At 35.8% G+C, this 22,126-nt stretch overlaps 1 pseudogene; it reads left to right on the forward strand.

The window, feature by feature from the left end:
* The first annotated feature begins 822 nt into the window (after positions 1-822).
* LOC141489012 (retinitis pigmentosa 9 protein homolog pseudogene) lies at positions 823-14,886 on the forward strand (annotated as a pseudogene).
* Positions 14,887-22,126: the final 7,240 nt, after the last annotated feature.

Here is a 22,126-nt window from a genome sequence, read left to right on the forward strand (position 1 = left end):
GGGGAAAGTCCAAAAAAAAAAAATAATGCATGCTATAGAGTGTTCTAACATAACTAGTACACTCCTCTTAGGTATGTTTGCTAATCTGTTCAAATGAAAGCCTTTTCTTGGCATTAATATGTCCTTTAATTTGGTCTAAAGAAAGAAAATCACAAGATAAATACATATGAGCCATGTTAATGAATCTCTTTTATATATTCTATTAGAAAAACATAAGAGAAAGCATGGAAGAGTGGATAGAAAATTGCTATCCATGCCAGGAAGACCTGGGTTCAAGTCATGCCTTTGAAACATGCTGGGTCTCTCTCCTAACATAGGCTTTAGGACTGTAAGTTGTAGAGAAGAGATCAACTGTCGGTAGAGGGAATTTTTTCCTCACCTAAATGTTCTCTGTATGCATGAAATCACAAGTCCAATCCCTATTAGAATATAATAGGAAAAGGTAGAAAATGTTATCTGGTAAATGAGGCAAAGAATAAAGAAGTCTCTGGATCATTGAGTTGTATCATTAACTGTATGAGCTTGACTGTCTCATTTGGTTTTTTTGGTCCTTATTTTCTGCATCTGGAAAATGAATTCTATGTATTTCCTGCAATTGTCATAAAGACAAATTCTCTAGATTCTCCTAAGGAGAATAAGGAAGGCAATGTGTCTAAGGTTTATGAATTCTTTCCAAGATGTTAGATATCATTTGAGATGTATGACTGAAAAAAAAGAAGATGAGGTAGTCATAGCAAAAATGAAGAATAACTGATGGACAATCTATGTGCTTCATTGGTGTCTTTGTGATTACTGCTAATGCTAAGGTCCCCAGCATAATCGATGGACTTCTTTTTGGAGGACATAAAGTTTGAACAGAATGGGCAGGTACGGAGGAGTTGCTCCCTTTGTCACTAGACAAAATATCCACAATGATGAGATCAGGGATCCATTGCAATATTGGAATCTTCTTTTTTTTTTTTTTTTACATTGGTCAGGATAGAGCATAAGCCCTGTAGTCAGGAGGACCTGAGTTCAAATCCGACCTCAGACACTTAATAATTACCTAGTTGGATGACTTTGGGCAAGTCATTCTTTTTTTTAAGTTTTTTTTTTTAGTTTATCACAAGGCAATGGGATTAGGTGGTTTGCCCAAGGCCACACAGCTAGGTAATTACTTTTTTTTAAGTTTTTTTTTTGCAAGGCAAATAGGGTTAAGTGGCTTGCCCAAAGCCATACAACTAGGTAATTATTAAGTGTCTGAGGTTGGATTTGAACTCAGCTACTCCTGACTCCTGGGCTGGTGCTCTATCCACTGTACCACCTAGCCTCCCCAGGCAAGTCACTCTTAACCTCATTGCCTTAAATAAATAAAAATTTTTTTTAAAGATTCAACTAAAATAGCTAAGGATTTTTTATTTCACAAGCCTGCAAATTTCATAGATTAAAATCTTTTTTACTGAAGAGACAAGTTGCTCATATGTAGCTTGGGACAGGGTGACTAATGAAAGTCCAAGTGAGGTGTCTAAAGGAAAGAGTGAAAGGAAAGCAGTCAGGAGAGTTGACTGGACTAAGATTCTAGTGATTACAAACCTATTGGAATATTCTTAATTCATCCCAGAAAAGAATACGCTTAGTGGCCTCAAAGAAATAATATAAAGGGTCTATCATTCATTGTAATTAGTAGGCTACACATGGGAGAAACAGATTCACTCTAGAACCATAGATTCTTAGAGGTAGAATTAATCTGGAAAGGAATTTAAGAGAACATTCCATTTAACCCTCTTGTTTTAGAGTAACAAAAGGGGAAAATGCCTTGCCCAAGATCTTCAAGCTAGCTAATGGTAGAACAGGAACTATAATTCAAATATCTTGGATCCTAGTCTAATCTTCTTTCCCTATACTATAATATGTTAATATGCTTTCAGTTCCAAAGATGCAGAGAATTCTGAATAGGTATGTATATACAACCACACTATCAGTTGTATTATTATTATTATTATTATTATTATTATCATCATCATCATAAAATCAATTTCCATGATATTGGTTTGGTTAATCCCTTCCCCAGGTGAAGTACAGCATGGTTCATTGCTTTTTTAGAACTCTAATCTGTAGCCTCTCCTGTGGAGAATTCTACTTGAATATCAAGCTTATTGTCAAACATTCTTCCCTATGGGAGTCAAAAACATTCCAGAGGCTATTTGTACTCAGCACTGATCCCCATTCCTTTCCCTTTCATAAAAGTGGAAAAATTTACTCAAAACTCCAAATTTTCTTACATATACTAACCAGATGCCTGAAATTCTGAATAAATGCATTAGTTTCCATTTGGGGAGTACTGCTCACTCAACTTTCTGAGTTCAAATCTGGCCTTAAACACTCAGTAGCTGTGTAACTCTGGACAAGTCATCTAATCCTGTTTGCCTCAATTTCTTCATCCATAAAATGAGGTGGAGAAGGAAGTGGCAAACCACTATACTATCTCTGCCAAGTGGGGTCACGAAGAGTCAGACTTGACTGAAAAATGATTGAATAACAACAATCAGTTTCCATTTAGATTTTTGACACTGCATAGACCCTAGAATATTTACAATTAAAGAAAGTTGAAAACTGGAAGAATCCTTAGAATATAGAATGTTAGAACTGGAAAGGGCCCATGGGTCATCTAATCTAACCTTTTCATTTGGCATGGAGAGATCATAACCAAAAGGGAAGAGGGAACATATATCAAGAACTACAAAGAATGATTTTATGAGTGAGGAAACTGTGTCCTGTCTCTATCTGTGTGACTATGGCATAATTACTTAAACCTTTCTAGGATTTAGTTACCTTATTTCTTTCTTAGTTTTACAAAGTTTTTGTGAAGATCAAATGAAATAACTCACTTTATTGAAAGTGCTTTGGAAAAGGTAAAACATTAAATAAGCATGTAGTGATTGTATTGTAAAAGAGCTTATGCTTATGCTTGCGAATTTCTATACAGCTCTGGTCTTTTCATCAGGAAATATTTGAAAGTCCTCTGTTTCATTAAAGATCCACTCCTACTTCTCACCCCCACCATTGATTATATTCAATCTTGTTGGTTAAATTATTCTTCACTGTGAGCTCATATTCTCATTTCACATATAAAAATATTTTTATAATTTTTTAACTCTTGGCTTATCTTTTCCAGATTTTTAGTTGAATTTATTCCCAAGTTGTTTCTCTTTGAGGTTTTATTTAAAGATATTTTGGATTCATTCTCTTCTTCTGGGTTTGTGACTTGAACATTTCTGTTACCAAAATATCACTTTATGGAATGATTATTTTTTTGTTTGCTCATTCTTTCAACTTATTTCCTAATTTCATACTTTATATTAGGGTTGAGATCTGAGTACTTCTGGAGGGAATATCTAGGATTCTTCTGCTGCTATTCTCTTGGGTTTATGATAGCTGTATTATTTTAGGACATGGGTGTCTAATTTTTAACCCCTTTGGTCTGAATCACTCAACAAAAACTTGTCAAGGGCTGCATAAAGAATTTAATATATATTTATGACCACAATGTAATCCATATTACCAATGAGTATAATAATAAAATACAAGAATGTGTTAAAGTATAATTATAAAAAATAATGAGTATAATAATAAAACATCTACTTTTTAAACAAAAAAATTGATAGCATTTTTGATATGAGTATTAAGCCTTCTTTTTTATACTAGTGCATCTTTTTCTAGTTTGATAGAGGTTGTAGTGATATGAAGAATATTTTCAAGATGTTTGTTTAAAATTCTTATTTTATTTTTACTTTTTATGCTTCATTTGGGAAAAAAAGTTGTTCACAAATATATGTACTCCCCAAAAGAAACATCATGAATAGGGCATGTTCATGAAATGCTAGATTTTTTTTAAGCAGGTACAATTTATAAAAGTTAAATAAAGACTCTTGAATAAAATTTTCTTTAAGTTGCTTTTCTGATTGCAACTATACATTCTATTTGCAGGTTGTAGGCAACATGTTGATGTCAACTGAGAATGGAACTGGAAATATACTACATTGCAGTTGGTGTTTTCTAAAATATTGAAATGTATTCTCAAAGTTCTGTGATGAAATAGCAATTGTGCTTCATACAATAAAGTTGGCTATTGTTATTATGATGTTATATAATATTTTAAAATAAAGATCTAAATTCCTATATGCACATCTTTTGTAAATAAGCAAAAAAAACTCCGGTGATCTGGGAGACTTCACAATGTTAGTTACCTGAAAAAGTTGAGTTGTATTAGTTAAGAGTTAAGATGATCTGTGATGTTGCAATGGTAGTACATGTGCATTCCCAAGTTGTTTTTCTTTGAGGTTTTATTTAAAGATATTTTGTATTCATTCTCTTCCTCTGGGTTTGTGATTTGAACATTTCTGTTACCAAAATATCACCTCATGGAATGATTATTTTTTTTTTGTTTGCTCATTCTTTCAGCTTATTTCCTGATTTCACACTTTCTTCAATTTCTGGTAATACTATGAGAACCATATGAATGGGCTTTGAGGGCTTGATCTAAGATCTCAGGGACAAATCAGAATGGGAACTTGCAAGCTTTCAGGCAAAGTCTGTTCATTGTCCCTTAATTTGATTTCTTAATCAGGGTTTGGGTCTGAGCAGTATGTCTATGAGCTTGCCTCTGATTAGAGTTCCAGTAGACTGCTGCTCAACCCAAACAGTTGGAAAGTTCTATAGGTTGAGTGATAGAACTGTAGGCTTCCCTTTGATTTGGAATTCTGTTCCTAGTTATTCTAACTGCAGGCTTCCCACTAAGCTAGCAACTGGAACCAAGACTCTGCTCCATTCCTATGTAGTTGGAACCATGTAATTTCTGCTTGCTTTTGAATTTACTTCTTGATTCCTAGCCTCAGGTCTGTGACTGATTTTTATCCTGTTCTCCTATCTGCACTTTCAGGTGCCCAACTTTGCCTATCCTGATCTGTGTCTCAGAACAGAACTCCCAGGTGGCACCTGTTATTATACCCTATACCTGTTTAGACTCTTCTGTGGTAGATGTGAGAACTCCTCTTGTCTTGGTGTTTCTTAGTTTTTGGTCTTTCCTAGCAGTGGGATACTCTAGGTAGTTATTCCTGTCTATATTCTGTCCTTTTGTTCCCAGTGCTGTATCTAACTCTGTATAATTATCTAAGGCTTGAAAAATCACTTCGTAAAGTTTTTGACTTTAATTTCTCAATTATGACTTGACCTGATGAATTTTCTGAATTTATTTGCTGTAGTGGGAAAGTTTGTCTGTACTTCTTTCTGCTCCACCATCTTAGCACTGTATAAATTGTTTAAATTTATATCTACTCCCCCGCTCGGCCCGGCCATGCCTCCACCCCGCCAAGCAGGCCATGGAGCCGGCCAAGCTGGAGCAGCAGCGGCGCCAGGAGCAGAAGCGGTGCAGGCAGGACATCCAGTAGCAGCAGCAGCTGCAGTACCTCGAGTCCTTTTATGAAAAACCTCCTCCTGGTCTTATCAAGGAAGATGAGACCAAGGCAGAAGACTTGTATACCAGATGTACAGGGCAATGAACATGCCAGAGAATTTTTGGCACATGCACCAACTAAAGGACTCTGGATGCCCCTGGGGAAAGAAGTAAAGGTGATGCAATGCTGGCATTGTAAACTGTATGTTCACAGAACAGGGGACAAAGAATGCCCATTCTTTATCAAAGGCAATCAGAAATTAGAACAAGTCAGAGTAGCACATGAAGATCCCATGTATGACATCAGAAGGGAGACTAAACCTCTCGAAAAGGACGTGAGGATACAAGAGTCAAAGAATCGACTGGAGGATTCCACCTCAAAGGATGATGGTGGTACTTCCAGCTCCTCAGGATGTAAAGAGAAACACAAGAGGAAGAAGGAGAAACATAAAAAGAGGAAAAAGGAGAAGAAAAAGGAAAAGAAAAGAAAGCACAAATCGAAGTCAAATTAGAGTTCAGACTCTGACTAAAAAGTAATTTTCTTTTGCGCCATCTTGTTACTCCAGAATCACAGTGGATGCCAGAGTTTCTGAAGGAGAAGAAGCCTCAGCAGGGCCTCAGTTGACAGAAAAAGGAACAAGAAATAGGTCTAGCTAGCTCAACTTCTGGGGCCACTTGTCCTTGCAGCCAGGGGAGATGCATTCAACATGAAGTTGAGTTCTCTTTATGCAACACTGCAGGATTCTCATTGTCATCTTCCCTGTTTACTGTAGTTTTTAAATAAGTTTTTTGAAGAAAATCAAGCATAAGATATGATGATATTGAAAGGATTTCCAAGAGATCCCCCCCCCCCATTGAAAGCTCGGCTGTAGGCTGACAGACTTGGATATACCCACTTTTGCTCCCTGCCTCTGCAGGGAGGGTTATCAAATGTTAAATGAGAAAACTCAGTAATTGGACTTAGAAGTGACCATCCTTGCTGCAGACAGGAAATTGGGTTGAAATAGAATGGTGGCACATGAAAAGAGGAGGCAACTTTATGAACCATTTCATCTCCATTGTAATCATTTCATTTTGGAATTTGAGACAGCACCAGAGTAACCGCTTTATGAAGATATTTTGGAATTTTTTCTAGTCAGCAAAAAATCCTTTCTCTCTTCCTCCCATTCCCAATACTGAACAAAAGAAAAATAACACTCATTAAAAACACATACTTAAGCGAAACAAATTTCCTCTTCAGCCCTGGCTAAAGGAAAAATAATCCCATGTTACCATAATTTGTCTCATTCTGCACTCCTGATCATTCACCTCTGTCTTGGGAGATACATCACCTGTTTCATCATCAGTCTTCTGGAATGGTGGTTGGTTATTAAACTGAAGAGTTTCTGGTCTTTCAAAAAATAAAATAAGATAAATTTATATTTACTCTTTCCCTGGACTAAAGTGATAAAATAATTTTTGAAAAATTATCAATACAATTTTTTAAAAGAATAAAGAAACTAGGCAAACTTATACTTCATCTACTCATTTTCAGTCATTATTATCCATTCAGACTGGAGTTGTCTGCATGGGGTTTCCTGATATGAATTGAAGCTTTCAGCTGAACTAATTTGGATGTGGTTGGCCCAAACCATCCCAGACATCATGCAAAAATTCCTGCAAACACTTCATTTGAGGTTCTAATTTAATACTTCCTGTTTTCCTCTACAGACTTGACTACCTCAGTGTTCTTTTTACACTTCTTTCTTCAACAGACCAATGATCTTATTCATGAAGTTTGCCCTAACTTTAGTTTCGGTCTAAATGAAAATACTGACAACTCAGTTGTCTCATCTTCATTGATTTTCATCTTCCCTGAGATTCTTTGTAGGATTTGAAAGAAGTATAGTACAGTAGAAAGAGCCCTGGATTTGGGTTTGAATCACACATCTATTATTTATTACCTTGGCCCTTGACCAAGTCGTATATAATCTCTTTGGACCTCAAATTCCTCATCTGTAAGGGAGGGAGCTGGGCAAGATGATCTCTAGGGTCCTTTCCAGATCCACATCTAGGAACTTCTTTTGATTTTTTTGATTATTCTTCATAATTTTATTCTGTGGACAATCTGTCCATTTAGGTTTGTCCAATAAACAAGAATTGTCTCTCTGTGTGTGTGTGTGTGTGTGTGTGTGTGTGTGTGTGTGTAGGGAGAGAGAAGAATAAGGGAATCCTGAACTCAATCAGGAAATTAGGGAGTGGATATGTGACCCAGAAGGAAAAGAAAAAGGAGGATTACTGAATACTTGGGGCTATGAGTCACATTTTACACCCCAACCCCACACCCTAATAATCAAGAAATCTAAATCTCAAGGATATTGAAAGGAGGAGGATGCTGTACCTGTATATCAAGTACCATGAGCTTCTTGCTCTTTGTAGCAATGCATTTACTCCCCAAGACTTCAAGGGTCTGTATCACATTTATCACTCTGTTACTCCTGGAATTATCCTCACCTCCAGGGCCCAGAGGTAAATAATAGTTCAAAAATGACATAGTTCAAAAATAACAGACTATGACTATATAATAAGTAAGAGGCTTTTCCTCAAGAGGGGAAACGATTCAGGAAGTAGTCATCCTGTGGAAGGACTGTGTAGATTCATAGGTACCAGAGGAAGAGAGGTTGTCTAGGAATAGTCAGAGGAAGAAGAGAGGAGTTGTTTATTCTGGTCAGGAGGCAATTAGATGGCAATTCATTGACCTGACATAAAAATCCAAGAGATCTATTATTTTCCCATGGTATGTATCCAAAACATGACAACATCATTTGGATTGTCAAACATCCTGACCAATACCCAATTTTACTTATCCATGTGGGCAAGTATTTGTTTTTCATAAATATTATTTTTAGAAGGATCCTTGAATATATTAGAGATTTCAAAATCCTAAGCAAGAAATTGGAGACCTTAGGAAAAGAGGTATTATTTCATCACTGATACTAACTGAAGATAGAAATTTCAGATGATGATAGATTTGGTAGGTGAACAGTTGGTTCAGAAGATAGTGCTTTAGATGGACAGTTATATTTCTGGGTTATAACTTTAAGACAATATTGATTTCTTCCCTTAGGGATGGAGTGTACCCAATGAGGGTTGGTAAAAAGTAAATTTGCCTGTAATATTAAGGATTTAGTTAAAAGTTTGCAATTTGAAAAAGGGAGAGATAAATTTTTTACATATATAGACCAAGGCAGATAGTGACAATGCCAATTAGACAATAAGTATGACAGAGAATAACGAAATAAGCAAATATATAGTGCCTAGTTCATGTCAGGCAGACACTTTGTAAATTGTAAAGCTAAGTGTTTTACAATCATTATTTCATTTGATCCTCATAGCAACTCTGTGAAGTGCCTGGTACTGTTATTATCCTCATTTTACAGATGAGGCAACTGAGGAAAATAGAGTTTAGTGACTTGCCTAGGTTCAAACAACTAGAAAGAGTGAAAGCAAAAGTATATAAATATGACTTCAAAGCATTTAAAGTACAAATTGGTATTTGGTGAGATGGGATCCATGACTCACTAGAACTATGGAAAAACATACTTTATTTAAAAGGGACAGAATCAATAGAATGGGAAATAGAAGAGAATTAAATATTAAGAACAATATTGCTTTGAAAATATAATATCCTTTTGGTTCTACTTATTTCACTTTTCATTATTTCATGCAAGTCTTCCCCTGTTTTTCCGAAATCATCCAGTTCATCATTTCTTACAACATAGCAGTATTTTGTCCTAATCATATACCATAGCTTGTTTAACCACACCTTAATTGATGGATATCTCTTCATTTTCCAGTTCTTTGCCACAACAAAAGGAGCTGCTATAAATTTAAAAAAATATGTATATATGTAAAGGACGATGAAAGGTTAGCTAATTTGTGGATAAATATAAAAATGAGACAGTGTTATAATATTAGAATAAGGAGCACTAAAGCTGAATGAATTAAGATCATGATGAATGTCTAAGGAATTTCTTTAGAAAGGAATTTTAAGGGACTAGGTGGCACAGTGGAGAACCTGAGTTCAAATCTGGCCTCAGGCACTTAATAATTAGCTAGCTGTGTGGCCTTGGGCAGGCACTTAATAATTACCTAGCTGTGTGGCCTTGGGCAGGCCACTTAACCCCATTTGCCTTGCAAAAACCTTTAAAAAAAAGGAGGAATTTTAAGCTGTATTAGGAGAGATCAAGAATAGAATCAGGGATATGTCAGTAATTGTTTAACAACAGACTCTCCAAAAAATGCAGCAGGTACTTTTAAGTTTCCTCTGCATTAACATTTTTCTCCATCACTTTCTTAAATCTAGATAATCAACAAAACAATATATTAATGTTTGCTGATTTTTAAGATATACATGCTCAGATTAAAAATTTAACAGCTAGCTCCTATGGCAGGGTAGGAAGTGGGTCCAGCATACCTCTAGATAATATCCTAGCTTAGAGTAAATGGATTAATAATAATAGATGATAGAATGAAAGCAGCACTACTCAATTCCTAATTTGCTTTTTTTTTCCTGCTGAGATGAGTGATCTTTGGAATAAGAAGGATAGAACAAAAATTATTAACAGGGAGTTATACTCCAAGAAAAATGAAGACATGATTAAGATAATACCTAATAGCTCAAAATACATTCAAGTTGTCAAGTCTGAGTGAATTAATAAACAAGATACTGAAGGAATTAACAGAAGCAATTACTGAGCCCTCTATCAGTATTCAAAATATCTTCTAGAAAATAGGAGGCGATTTACAACTGCTGAAGGGCAAATGTCTCATTTTTCAAAAAATAGGAGAAAATAAAGTCTGCAAACTATATGCCAGTGATAATGACTTTTAGTTCTTATCAAATTTCTAGATTTTTTTTGAGGCAATCAGAGTTTAATGACTTGCCCAGGGTCACACAGTAAGTGGGTGAGGTCACCTTTGAACTCCTAACTCCTGGGCCAGTGTTCCATCCACTGTACCATCTAGCAGCCCCACTAAACTGTATTATTGAAAGGATGAATTGTGTACATTTAGAGTGGTAATAGATGAATTATAAAGAGCCAGAATGGCTTCATCAAGAATAGATTCCAACAGACAAACCTTACATCCTTTTCTTTTTTACAGGTTTACTGTCCTGGATATGATATACTTAGACTTCAAGTAAAGCACTGATCAAAATCTCCCATTCCAGCTTTGTGGATATGATGGAGCTCTATAGTCTGAGTGGTAGCCTAAGTAAAGGGATTCAGAATTGATTAAATAATTGGATGTAAAAAGTAGGCATTAATAAATTGATGCCAGTTTGAAGGAAGTCTCTGTTGGAGTGTTTCAGGGATGTGCTCTTGACCCTGAGCTGTTTTAGATCAAAGTTTGGACATCACATTTATCCTCCTTATCAAGATTGTAAAGGACACAAAGCTGTGAAGAAACACATGATCAATGACAGAATCAAGACCCAGAAAGATTTTGACAGGTTGTATCAGGCCAGATCTATTGAGGTTAAAATTTTTAGACATAAATGTAAAGTCTTATATTTGGATAATAGAAATAATCTTTCCAAGTACAAGATTGGAAACATAATTTCTATAAATAAAAAAATTTGAAGGTTTAGGTGACTTGTTAGCTCAAAATAACTCAATGATGTGACATAGTAGCCAAAAAGCTTATTATGACATTGCTCTATATCAACAGAATACAACATCTAAAATGAATAGACTCACTGTATAATGCTCTGGATAGATCATAGAACACCACATTCAGTTCTGCTATATTTCTGAAAGCTGGAGCATATTCTGATACATAAAGGTATATGCCAGAAGTATAAGGATCGCTTGAAAGGTCTAGGGACATTTAACTTAGAGAGAATAGTTGGGAGGCATTGACACAATTACTATCAGTATTTAAAAAGCTATCGATTGGAAGAGGCTCGACCTCAGAAGGAAGAACTTGGAGCAATGAATTGAAGTTACAAAAAGGCAAAGGAAAAACTTCCTTAAAAAAAGAGATGTCTAAAAGTCAAATTAATTGTTTTGAAATATAATAAATTCCCCATCACTGAATATCCAAGGGGAAGCATGACCGCTTGTTGGGAACTACTATAGAAGAGATGCTTGCTCAGATATTATTTGGACTCAGTGTTGTCCAAGATCCCCTTCAACATTGAAGTGGGAGGGAATTTTCTCTGAAGACTCATCCAATTCTAGACTTCTTTAATTCCTTTCTGGAGCCCTGTCCATCTGGGAGCTGAGCAAGCACCCCAGGAAGGAACACCCATTCTACCCTTTGTGATGCTACATTATCAGCTGTATTTAAATAGTTTCCTGCAATCTCCCAAGAAGCAAACTTGATTTTTTATTCTTGCCCACCCTTCCTTCTTTTTCACAAGAAAATGTCTCTCTTGGATGGATAATCAGGAGGCTGGAGAATTAGGGCTAGGGGACTAAATGACTTCACATGGCACCTGGCAAGGCCAGTATGTTTGAAGAGAGAATTGGGGGAATCTTCATCACTTCTCAAAATATACTATAAAAGAGACACAAATCAATGTCAGAGACAGTTTTATATCATTATAAATGAAAGGAATTGGTGGATGATCTCTAAGGTCCATTCCAGTTCTGACATTCTATTTTGGTTGCTTCCTTCCAGTTCTGAAATTCTATGTTGTAAGAGCCCTTTTGATTCTGATATTCTAATTTTTTAGGTCTCTTTCGGTTCTGGGTTTCTAAATTCTATGTTCTTAGGTCCTTATCAACTCTGGCAAAGTAACTGGTGTTTGTCAGAAGGTCCTGGAAGTCCTTCAGCTCAATACTTGATTAGCAAGAAAAATTTATTTAAAATAGAAAGCTACAGATGTCAGACTGGATTGAATCTTCCCTTCCTAGTTCCCAAACCAGTCTGGAGTACACTTCCCAGTTACTGTGTCTCACCAGGCTTCTGGGACTTTTGTTTCCCTTCCCATAGGATAGTCTCCTCCTCTTCCTACTCCCCCTCCCCCAACTGAAAATACATTTCATGTTTTTTTGCACTTGATATAAAGATTCCTAGTTAGAGCTCTGATTCTAAGCTCTCTTCCTATTCTGATTCTCTTACATTCTAATGTTCTTTCCAGTTCGACCATTCTATTTTATGTGCTCAAAGCTGCCTCCCTGTGCTGAGGGTCTATGGTCTTCTGAACTTTCCCTTACTTAAGAGAAGGCCTTGTCTCTGGTTTTGGATCTAGAGGGCCCTTGCCTCTTATGACTATCATAAATACCTCCAGAAAATTAGCCATTTTGACTAATTGTTTGGAATTTCAGAATTCAAAATTTAGAGAAGTCAACTTGCCTAGGCAAGTATTAGAACTTTAATGCAGTTCTGATCCCAAGCCCAGTGCTCATTCCACTAGACTATTCTGGCATTTTTTTTATATTTAATATTTATTTATTCTCATTTTGTACAAATAATATTTTTTATACATTAATAAAATATTCTTGTTTAAGAGTAAACAAAATACCCCCTCCCCCCAAAAATATAGACTCGCTTGAGCAATAAAGGGGAAAGAAAAAATTAAAATTAAAAAAATGATAGTAATAATTGTAGGTATTCTGATAATAGTACCCTAATTGTCCAAACAACTCCCAGTCTACAAATGTGTTGTATCTCAAAAGTTCCTTTGTTTAAGTTGTGTTTAGAACTAGGGACACATTTTCTTACTTTCCTAATGAAACTGTGAAAACTTGTGGTCAGTTTCCTGGGACATCCAACAAAAAGCTGCAACAATGCAGAGTACATTTGATGGGGGTTGGGGAACAACCAAGAGAGAACAAAACCAGTAATCAAATCAATAGCAAACAATGAAATTAAATTAAAAAATTAAAAATTGATTCTAAATATTGTTTTGAGAAAACAAGGCTTAATTAGAAGCAGATGAGCAAGTAGTGGGGTGTTTCAGTAGGAACACTCCAGGGGGATTTTGAGGATTTTTTAAAGTTCTTAGAAACTGAGACTCCTGGTTGTTTATGGTGTCTAATTTCTTACTTCCAAACCTTGGTCCAGAGCATGGATCTTTTCCTTATCTTGATCCTTTAAACCTTTAACTTAAAATGGAACCACAAGGAGGGTGAGAAGGAGAAGGAGGAGGCTGGTGGCCCAACTGTACCTTCTCTTCCCCAGGGAGGAATCATGTAGATGAAAGTTTGGAGTGATTGAGACCTAAGTATGCTGCCCCCCACCCCCAACTCTATGACATCAAAAGAGCTTTACTCAAACCCAGTGGGAGTCCTTATCTGGCCTCTTTGGGATAGGGGTATTCAAGGGTCTGTGGATGCATTTGAAAAAGGCTCCTGCCTTTTATGTGAGAAAAGTCATTAAGCTATTCATACCCTTTAACTCATTAATCCCATTACTGAGTACAGTAGAGGACCTTAAGAAGATCAAAGTCAGAAAGGAATACTCATTGAAGCATTTTTTTGTAATAGTAAAAATTTAGAATGGACTGGGTGTTCACTGAATGGGGAATGACTCAATATCTTTCTCTCTCTCTTTTTTGGCATCTAATAATTTTTTTTTCCCAATTACATGTAAAGATAGTTTTCAACATTCATTTTTGCAAGAATTTTATTTCCTGATTTTTCTCTTCCCTTTCTCCCTTCCCCCCTTCCCCAAGACAGCAAGCAATCTGATATGTTATACATGTAATGATGTTAAACAAATTTTCACATTAGTCATGTTGTGAAAGAAGATTTAGAACATAAAGAAAAAACATGAGAAAGAAAAACAATGAAACTAAAAATAATATGCTTCAATCTGCATTCAGACACCTTTAGTTATTTTTGCAAATTTTATTTTTTTATATACATGTAAAGACATTTTTCAACATTAATTTTTATAAGATTTTGAGTTTCACATTTTTCTTCCTACTTCCCTTCCCTCTTCCCACAACAGCAAACAATCTGATGTAGGCTAAATATGTACAATCATATTTAATACACTTCCATATTAGTCATATTGTAAAAGAAGAATCAGAAAAGGGGGGAAACCATGAGAAAGAAAAAAACAAAACTAATTTTTAAATGTGAAAATTGTATGCTTGGGTCAGCCTTTAGACTCCATAGTTATTTCTCTAATTGTAGATGGCCTTCCAGCTTGAGTCTTTTGAATTAATATCTTTCTTGTTCTCCCCTTTAGTTAAGGTAACAAATATTTATTAAACATGTACCAGGTACTGTTTTGTTTTGGGGAATTCAAAGAAAGGTTAGTCCCTGCCTTCAAGGAGCTCACAGTCTTAGGGGAAGGCAATACTCAAACAACTCTGTACAAACAAAATATAGATTGGAAAAATTAGGGATGATTACAAAAGGAAAGCTCTAGCTCTAGAAGGATTGGGGAAAACTTTTGACTGAAACTGGAGAGGGGAGGGACTTTTAATAGAGTTTTTGAGAAAGTCAGGAGGAACTTATGAGGAAGGAAGGCATTCTAGGCATGGGGAGGGTGGGGTGGGCAGAGAACTTGCTCCTGGAACAAGCGAGGCTAGTATCACTGGATTGCAGTGTATGTGGAAAGGAGAAAGCTATAAAGGATTGGAAAGCTAGCAGGGGAGGAAGAGATTATCAAAGGCTTTAAATACCATACAGAGTGGCCAGCTAGGTCTCTCAGTGGATAGATCATTGGCCCTGGATGCTTGATACTTGTTTAGCTGTGTGATCTTGGGCAAGTTACTTAGTCCCATTGCCTTGCAAAAATACAAAAAAATATACAGAGTATATTTGATCTTGAGAGTGATGACCAGGGGCTGGAATTGATTGAATGGAGGGGAGGAAGTAGGCAGGAAGGGGATGACATGGTCAGACCTCTGCTTTAAGATCAGTTTGGCAGCTGAATTGTGGATATAAGAGTGAGGAAAGACTTGATTGAGTCAAGATTATCCAACAGGCTACTGCTACAAATCACTCAAGAGGTGATAAAGGCCTGCAACATGATGGTAGCAATGAGAGAGGAAAGCAGGAAGCATATAAGGGAATGTTACCAAGGTAAAATTGACAGGCCTTGGCAAATGTGCATGGATAATATTATGTTAGCTTGATGATCAACATTTATAAAACATTTTATGGTTTATAAAGCACATTTCATACCCTTTATTCCCCCTCCCATTTTTAAAAGTCATAATAGTTGTTATAATGGCTAAGCAATTTTGAAAACAAAATAACAATTGCTCACATTTTTATAATCAGTTTACCAACAGCTTTCCTCATAAATTCCTTAAAATATAGTACAAGTGTCAGTATTTTTTTTTTAGGTTTTTGCAAGGCAAATGGGGTTAAGTGGCTTGCCCAAGACCACACAGCTAGGTAATTATTAAGTGTCTGAGGCCGATTTTGAACTTAGGTACTCCTGACTCCAGGGCCAGTGCTCTATCCACTGCACCACCTAGCTACCCCAGGTGTCAGTATTTTTAAACCCAATTTCCTAGACTGAGGAAACAGATAATGAGAAAGTGAGTGACTTGCTTTTTTGTTTTTTTTGCAAGGCATTGGGGTTAAGTGACTTGTCCAAGGTCATACAGGTAATTATTACATGTCTGAGGCCACATTTGAATTCAGGTCCTACTAACTCCAGTGCCAGTGCTGTATCCAAGATAAGTAGCTTGTTAACTTCACAGAACTAAGAAGTGACAAAGCTGAGAGAACTTTTCACACTCCCCATCTTGGGACATCTTGCCTCTCAAAAAGAAAGGAAAAAATCCTCCATTTTTAGGAGGGAAAAAATGGTGGGAAATACCAAATGATATCTTATGTCAAGTTCAAAATCAAACATTTCTAACATATGTGTAATTATAGAATACTAGGCTGAAAGTGATCCTAGAGATCATTTAGTTCAACCTCCTGGTTTTACAAAACAAAACCCCCAAACCAAAACCAAACTGAAGCGTGCGCGCGCGCACACACACACGTAGGGACAAGTGGGAGGAAAGTTTATTCAAATAAACTAGTGATGAAGTTTAAACTAGAATCTTGGTCTCCTGGGTTTCAGGTCAAGATTTTTGTTAATATGCTCTCCTACAATCACTAAGACAGCAACTCCACTTTTTTTTTTTAACTTTCTAAGGATTTCATTCTACTGTATAAATACGCATTTCAATATGTGTGGAGTCGGTATAAAAAAAGTTATGGACCATTGCAAAATTTATTATCCCCCTTGAAAGCTACTTTAAAAAAGGTGAGAATGTATTCTCAAAACATTCTTCTATCAATCAGCTTGGTACAGAATTGATACTATATTAGTTTCACTTAAATAAGCTGTAATTAGTCTGATTTTTCTGTCTTCATGACTCCTCAGAAATTTCAGACTCTGATTCCAATGGAGGTCATGCACATAAAACTGAATGCATTTTGCTGTTTGAAGGCAGTTTAACTGATCACTGCATTTTCATTTCATTTTACTAGAGTAGAATAACATAAAATTTAAAGAAATTTTCAAATGGATGAAGTCATTTTGGGACCAGAGCAGGAAGGGATCATAGAACCTAGAATATTATACTGGGAAAAGATCTGAGAATATAGAATGTCAGAACTGGGATGGATCTTAGAGCACAGTTTGTTAATTCTGGGAAGGGTGATAGAATACAGAATTGAACTTTGAAATTAAGTGCATCCCTCTCATTTAGAGCTAGAGCAACCAACAGGACATAGAATATTAGATCAAGAAGAAATTTAGGACATTAAATGTTAGATCTGGGAAGGATTTTATAGATCATCTAGCTTTGAATGTTATTGTTTTGTTAACTGATATTTCTATAGAATTTTAAATTTTATAACACTCCTAAGATATTGATAGCATGTCTATAATGATTTCTAGTTTACAGGTGAGGGAAATTGAAAGTAGGAAAGGGGAGTGACTTGCTTAGGGTTCCTCAGCTTTTTAGTAACATTTGTAAGGGACAAGAATCCAGATCTGCTGACTCCTAGTGGAAAGTGTACTTAGGGATGTCTTTGTCCCACTGTTTTATTTTTTTTAAGGCAATGGGGTTAAGTGGCTTGCCCAAGGCCACACAGCTAGGTAATTATTAAGTGTCTGAGGCAGGATTTGAACTCAGGTACTCCTGACTCCAGGACTGGTGCTCTATCCATTGTGCCACCTAGCTGCCCCCATTGTCTTATTTTTGTATCTACTCTCACCTTAAATATTTTGAGTTGCTTAATTTAAAATTAAAAAATTACAATTCTTTTGTAAGGTCAGTCCAATGCCAAATGTTGTCTTTCACCTCAAATAGTCTTTGTTACAGATCTAAAATTCTAATGTCCATGAAGGAAAATAATTTACAAATAGGTGAATTGAGGTCCTGTTTAAATATTTGTTACTTTTGCTAAGGGATGTTTCAGTTTTATTTTGTTTTTTGAGTGGGAATATGTTATGTTTTCCTAGATATGTTTGTTATAAGGGCTTTCTTTATTATTATCATTCTTATTATTTATTTACTTTTAAAAATTTATTTACTATTTTATTTCCCCCATTTACATGTAAAAGTAACTTTTAACATTTATTTTTAAAATTTTGAATTCTGAGAAAGCAAACAATTTAATAAAGGTTATAAATGTGTAGTCGTAATAATCATATTGTGAAAGAAAATGGACTTTGCCCCCCAAAAAAAGAAACCTCAAAAAAAAAAGTAAAAAAAAAGTATGCTTCAATCTGTATTTAGATACTATCAGCCTTTTCTCTGGGTATGGATAACATCATCATAAGTCCCTCGGAATTGTCTTGGTCACTGTATCACTGAGAATAGCTAAGTCATTCACAGCTGATCATGCTACAATATTGCTGTTACATGGTATACTGTACATCTCACTTTGCATCAGCTCTGGGAGCACCCTATTCATCATTTCTTAAAGCAGAATAAGTATTCCATTATAATCACAAACCACAATTTGTTCAGTCTTTCCCCAAATGATGGGCATCCCTTTATTTCCAATTCCTTGCCACAAGAAAAAAAGCTGCTAGAAATATTCTTGTCCCTATAGGTACTTTTCCTTTTGTCTTTTATCTTTTTTGAAAAATAGACCTAATTCAAAGGGATTTTTAGTTTTTTTAAAAAAAGAAGTTTTTAAAGCTCTCTGACTTTAAAGATTTTTTTTTGGTCATAGATAATTAATTATATAACAGGGAATATAACAAGAAAGATCATGTTAGCTTTACCATATTGTCTCAAACTCTGGAAGTAGAACCAGGAGAGTAGTATGACCACATCCGGTCACCTTTCAGTAAAGTTTCTGAAAAAAATAGACCTAACTCTGAAATTTAATGGAGAGGAAAGAGGAACTTGTTCCCTGTTCTCTTCCATCTCCATTCTCTCCCCCACCCCCCACTCTCCCCACTGCAGCTGGCAGCCCAGGTGTCACATTAAGTATTCTGGATGGGGGAGGGAAGGAAGGCATTCTGGGGGCCCCACTGTACTCCTCAGAGATCACAGCATGATAGCTTTGGAGAGTGGGAGGAGACCTTAGAGATTATCTCATCTAACCCTTTCATTTTACTGAAGCAGGCAAGAGAGGGGGAAGTCACTTTCAGAGTCACATAGGTGGCTAATCAATGTTAGATTGGAATTTGATACAGATGAGTTGGGTAATTTAACAGCTAGCTTTGCATGCGGGGAAACAAACATCAGTCAATTATCATAATATGTCCCATTTTCAGAGCTCTTTAACATTTACAAAGCATTTTTCTTATAATAGTCAGTTAGGTAATATAATTACTACTATCCCCATTTTACAGATGAGGAAACTGAAATTTAGAATAGGGAAGTGCTAGGTAAATCAGCAAGTGGGATCAAAATTCAAACTCTTTCTTTTATGCTATATTGCCTCTCATTGTTCAGAAAAGAATACCCTTTTTCTCTCATGCATTTACTATATTCTGTTGTGTTATGTTCTCATTTATGTCCATGTTTTCAGCTCATCTTTCCTACTATTCTGTAAATTCCATCAGGAAAGTGACTGCTTTCATTCATTTTGTGTCTATTAAAGCAAAAGTCCTGGCATATGATTAGGCCTATTAAGTATTTGTTGCATGACAATGACTGAATAGATGATGATGAATAATAGCTGACTTTTAAAAATATGAATTCATTTGAATCTTATCAACCCAATGAGTGAGGTAGGACAGGGCAAGTATTATTACTTTTTTAATGAGGAAACTGAGGTTTGGAATGGTTAATTGGCCTAAGGTTGATGTTGGTAATAATCCTAGCTCACAGATTTAAAATGCTTTAGATTTTATAAAGTGCTTGCTCTATAACAATCCTGCAAAGCAAGAAGAACAAATATTTTATCTCTCTCTCTCTTCTCTCTGTTTTTCCCTCTGTCTATCTAAGCAACTCAGTGGCACAATGAATAGAGTACTAGATCTGGAATCAGAAAAACTTATTAGTGGTAAGACTCTGGGCAAATCTTTTAACCTTTGCTTGTATCTATTTTCTCATCTGTAAAATGGAAACAACAGGACATATTTTCCAGGATTTCTATGTACATAAAACCATAAAATGAAATAATATTTGCAGAGTGCTTTGAAATCTTAAAGTGTTAGATAAATTCATATTACTGTCACTGTTATTATCATGTCTTCCTGGTGAGGAACTACTCTTACCAAAGCAGATAAAAAATTGCTTCTCAGTTTACAATCTCAGAGGCCTGGCCCTAGCTAAATAACTGTTCTTCTGCCATATAACTGGTAGGGTCAGACAAAGGATTTGAAAACTAGCCTGACCCTAGCTAAATAACTGTTCTTTTGCCATATAACTGGTATAGGGTCAGACGAAGGATTTGAAAACTAGTCTTTCTTATACTGTGATTATATCTTCACTGCTAGGCTGCAATTTTATTCTCTTTGTTCTATAGAAGAAAAAAAAGACTCAAGAAGCAAGAAATGATGGTTTTATCCAAATTTTAGAGAGCCATTCAATTAGGAGAGGAACCTATGTCTTTTGGTTCCCAGAGATCTCTTAAGATCTCAGGTTTAGGGGCAGCTAGGTGGGGCAGTGGATAGGGCACTGGCCCTGGAGTCAGGAGTACCTGGGTTCAAATTGGCCTCAGACACTTAATAATTACCTAGCTGTGGGGCCTTGGGCAAGCCACTTAACCCCATTGCCTTGCAAATAAAAAAAAACTAAAAAAAAAAAGAAATTTGAGAGTTGAAAAAGACTTGACAGAAGTTTTAGAGTAGTGAACATCTTTGAAGATAGAAAGCTGACATAGAATGTCAGAACTGAAAGGAACCTTAAAACAGAATTTTAGAGGTAGAAGAGATCTTAGAACACTGAATATGAAGAGTACAACTGAAAGAGATCCTAGAACCCAAAATGTCAGGCCTGAAGAGACCATAGAATATAGAAATGAAAGGCCCCTTAAAGACCATCTAATTCAACCTTCTCATTTTATTTTTATTTTTTGAGTCAATTAGGGTTAATTGACTTTCCCAGAGTTGGACAACTAGTAAGTGTTTGAGGCCAGATTTAAACTTAGGTCCTCCTGATTCTTTGGCTTGTGAATTATGCACTGCATGACTTAGCTGTTCTTTCATTTTACAAATGAGGAAAAGAGGCTCAGAGAAAATTATTTCCTCTGGTCACATAAAAAACAGATCAGAAAGGTTTCAGTTTTTTCAATAACATATCATGTGACCAAAATCCATATTGCTCTAGGCCCACAAATTTTTATTTTTATTTTTTTAGGTTTTTTTATATATTTTTTTTGCAGGGCAAATGGGGTTAAGTGGCTTTCCCAAGGCCACACAGCTAGGTAATTATTAAGTGTCTGAGACCAGATTTGAACCCAGGTACTCCTGACTCCAGGGCTGGTGCTTTATCTACTGCACCACCTAGCCGCCCCACAAATTTTATTTTTAATAAATCAGCAATTACTAATTGAACCAGTCACTCAAAAAATTTATTAATTACCAACTGTATTCCAACTACTTTCCGTGCTAAGTCCTAGGAATTCAATGACAAAACAGTCCCTGACCTCAAGGAGCTTACCAACATGTACTCACTTACATAAAAATAAAAGATTTGAAAAAGTTAATAAAAGGTAATTCTTTTGTAGAGGCAGCAGCAACTGGGGGATGGGATGGGGTGGAATCAGGAAAGCTTTAAGTAGGAGTAGGTACCTGGATTGAGCTTTAAAGGAAATAAGAGAATCTAAGAGGTAGAAGCAAGAAAGGCGGACATTCCAGTAATGAACATCAATGTGAGCAAATGCACAAAGGGAAAATGGAATATTATGTGTGAAGAATAGGAAATAGACCAGTTTGAGTGACATATAGAATGGTAGGGTGCTGACCTAGAGTTAGGAAGATTTATTTTCCTGAGTTCAAATTTGTCCTCAAACATGTAGCTATGTGAACCTGGGCAAGTCACTTAATCCCTTTTGCCTCACTTTTCTCATCTGTAAAATAAACTGGAGAAAGAAATGACAAATCATTCTAATATCTCTGCTATGAAAACCCTATTTGAGATCACAAAGAATTGAACATGACTGAATAACAACAAATATGTATTGGGAAAGACTTCAAATGTTAAATAGTAGTTTGTATTTTTTTCTTTGAGCAGTGGTTTTTAATTCTTTTTGTGTTAGAGATCTCTCTGGCAGTTTGATGAAACTTCTGGATCCTTTCTTGGAAAAATATTTTTAAATGCACAAAATAAAA

The sequence above is a fragment of the Macrotis lagotis genome, chromosome 1 (assembly GCF_037893015.1).
Source record: "Macrotis lagotis isolate mMagLag1 chromosome 1, bilby.v1.9.chrom.fasta, whole genome shotgun sequence".
Classification (NCBI taxonomy): Eukaryota; Metazoa; Chordata; class Mammalia; order Peramelemorphia; family Peramelidae; genus Macrotis; species Macrotis lagotis.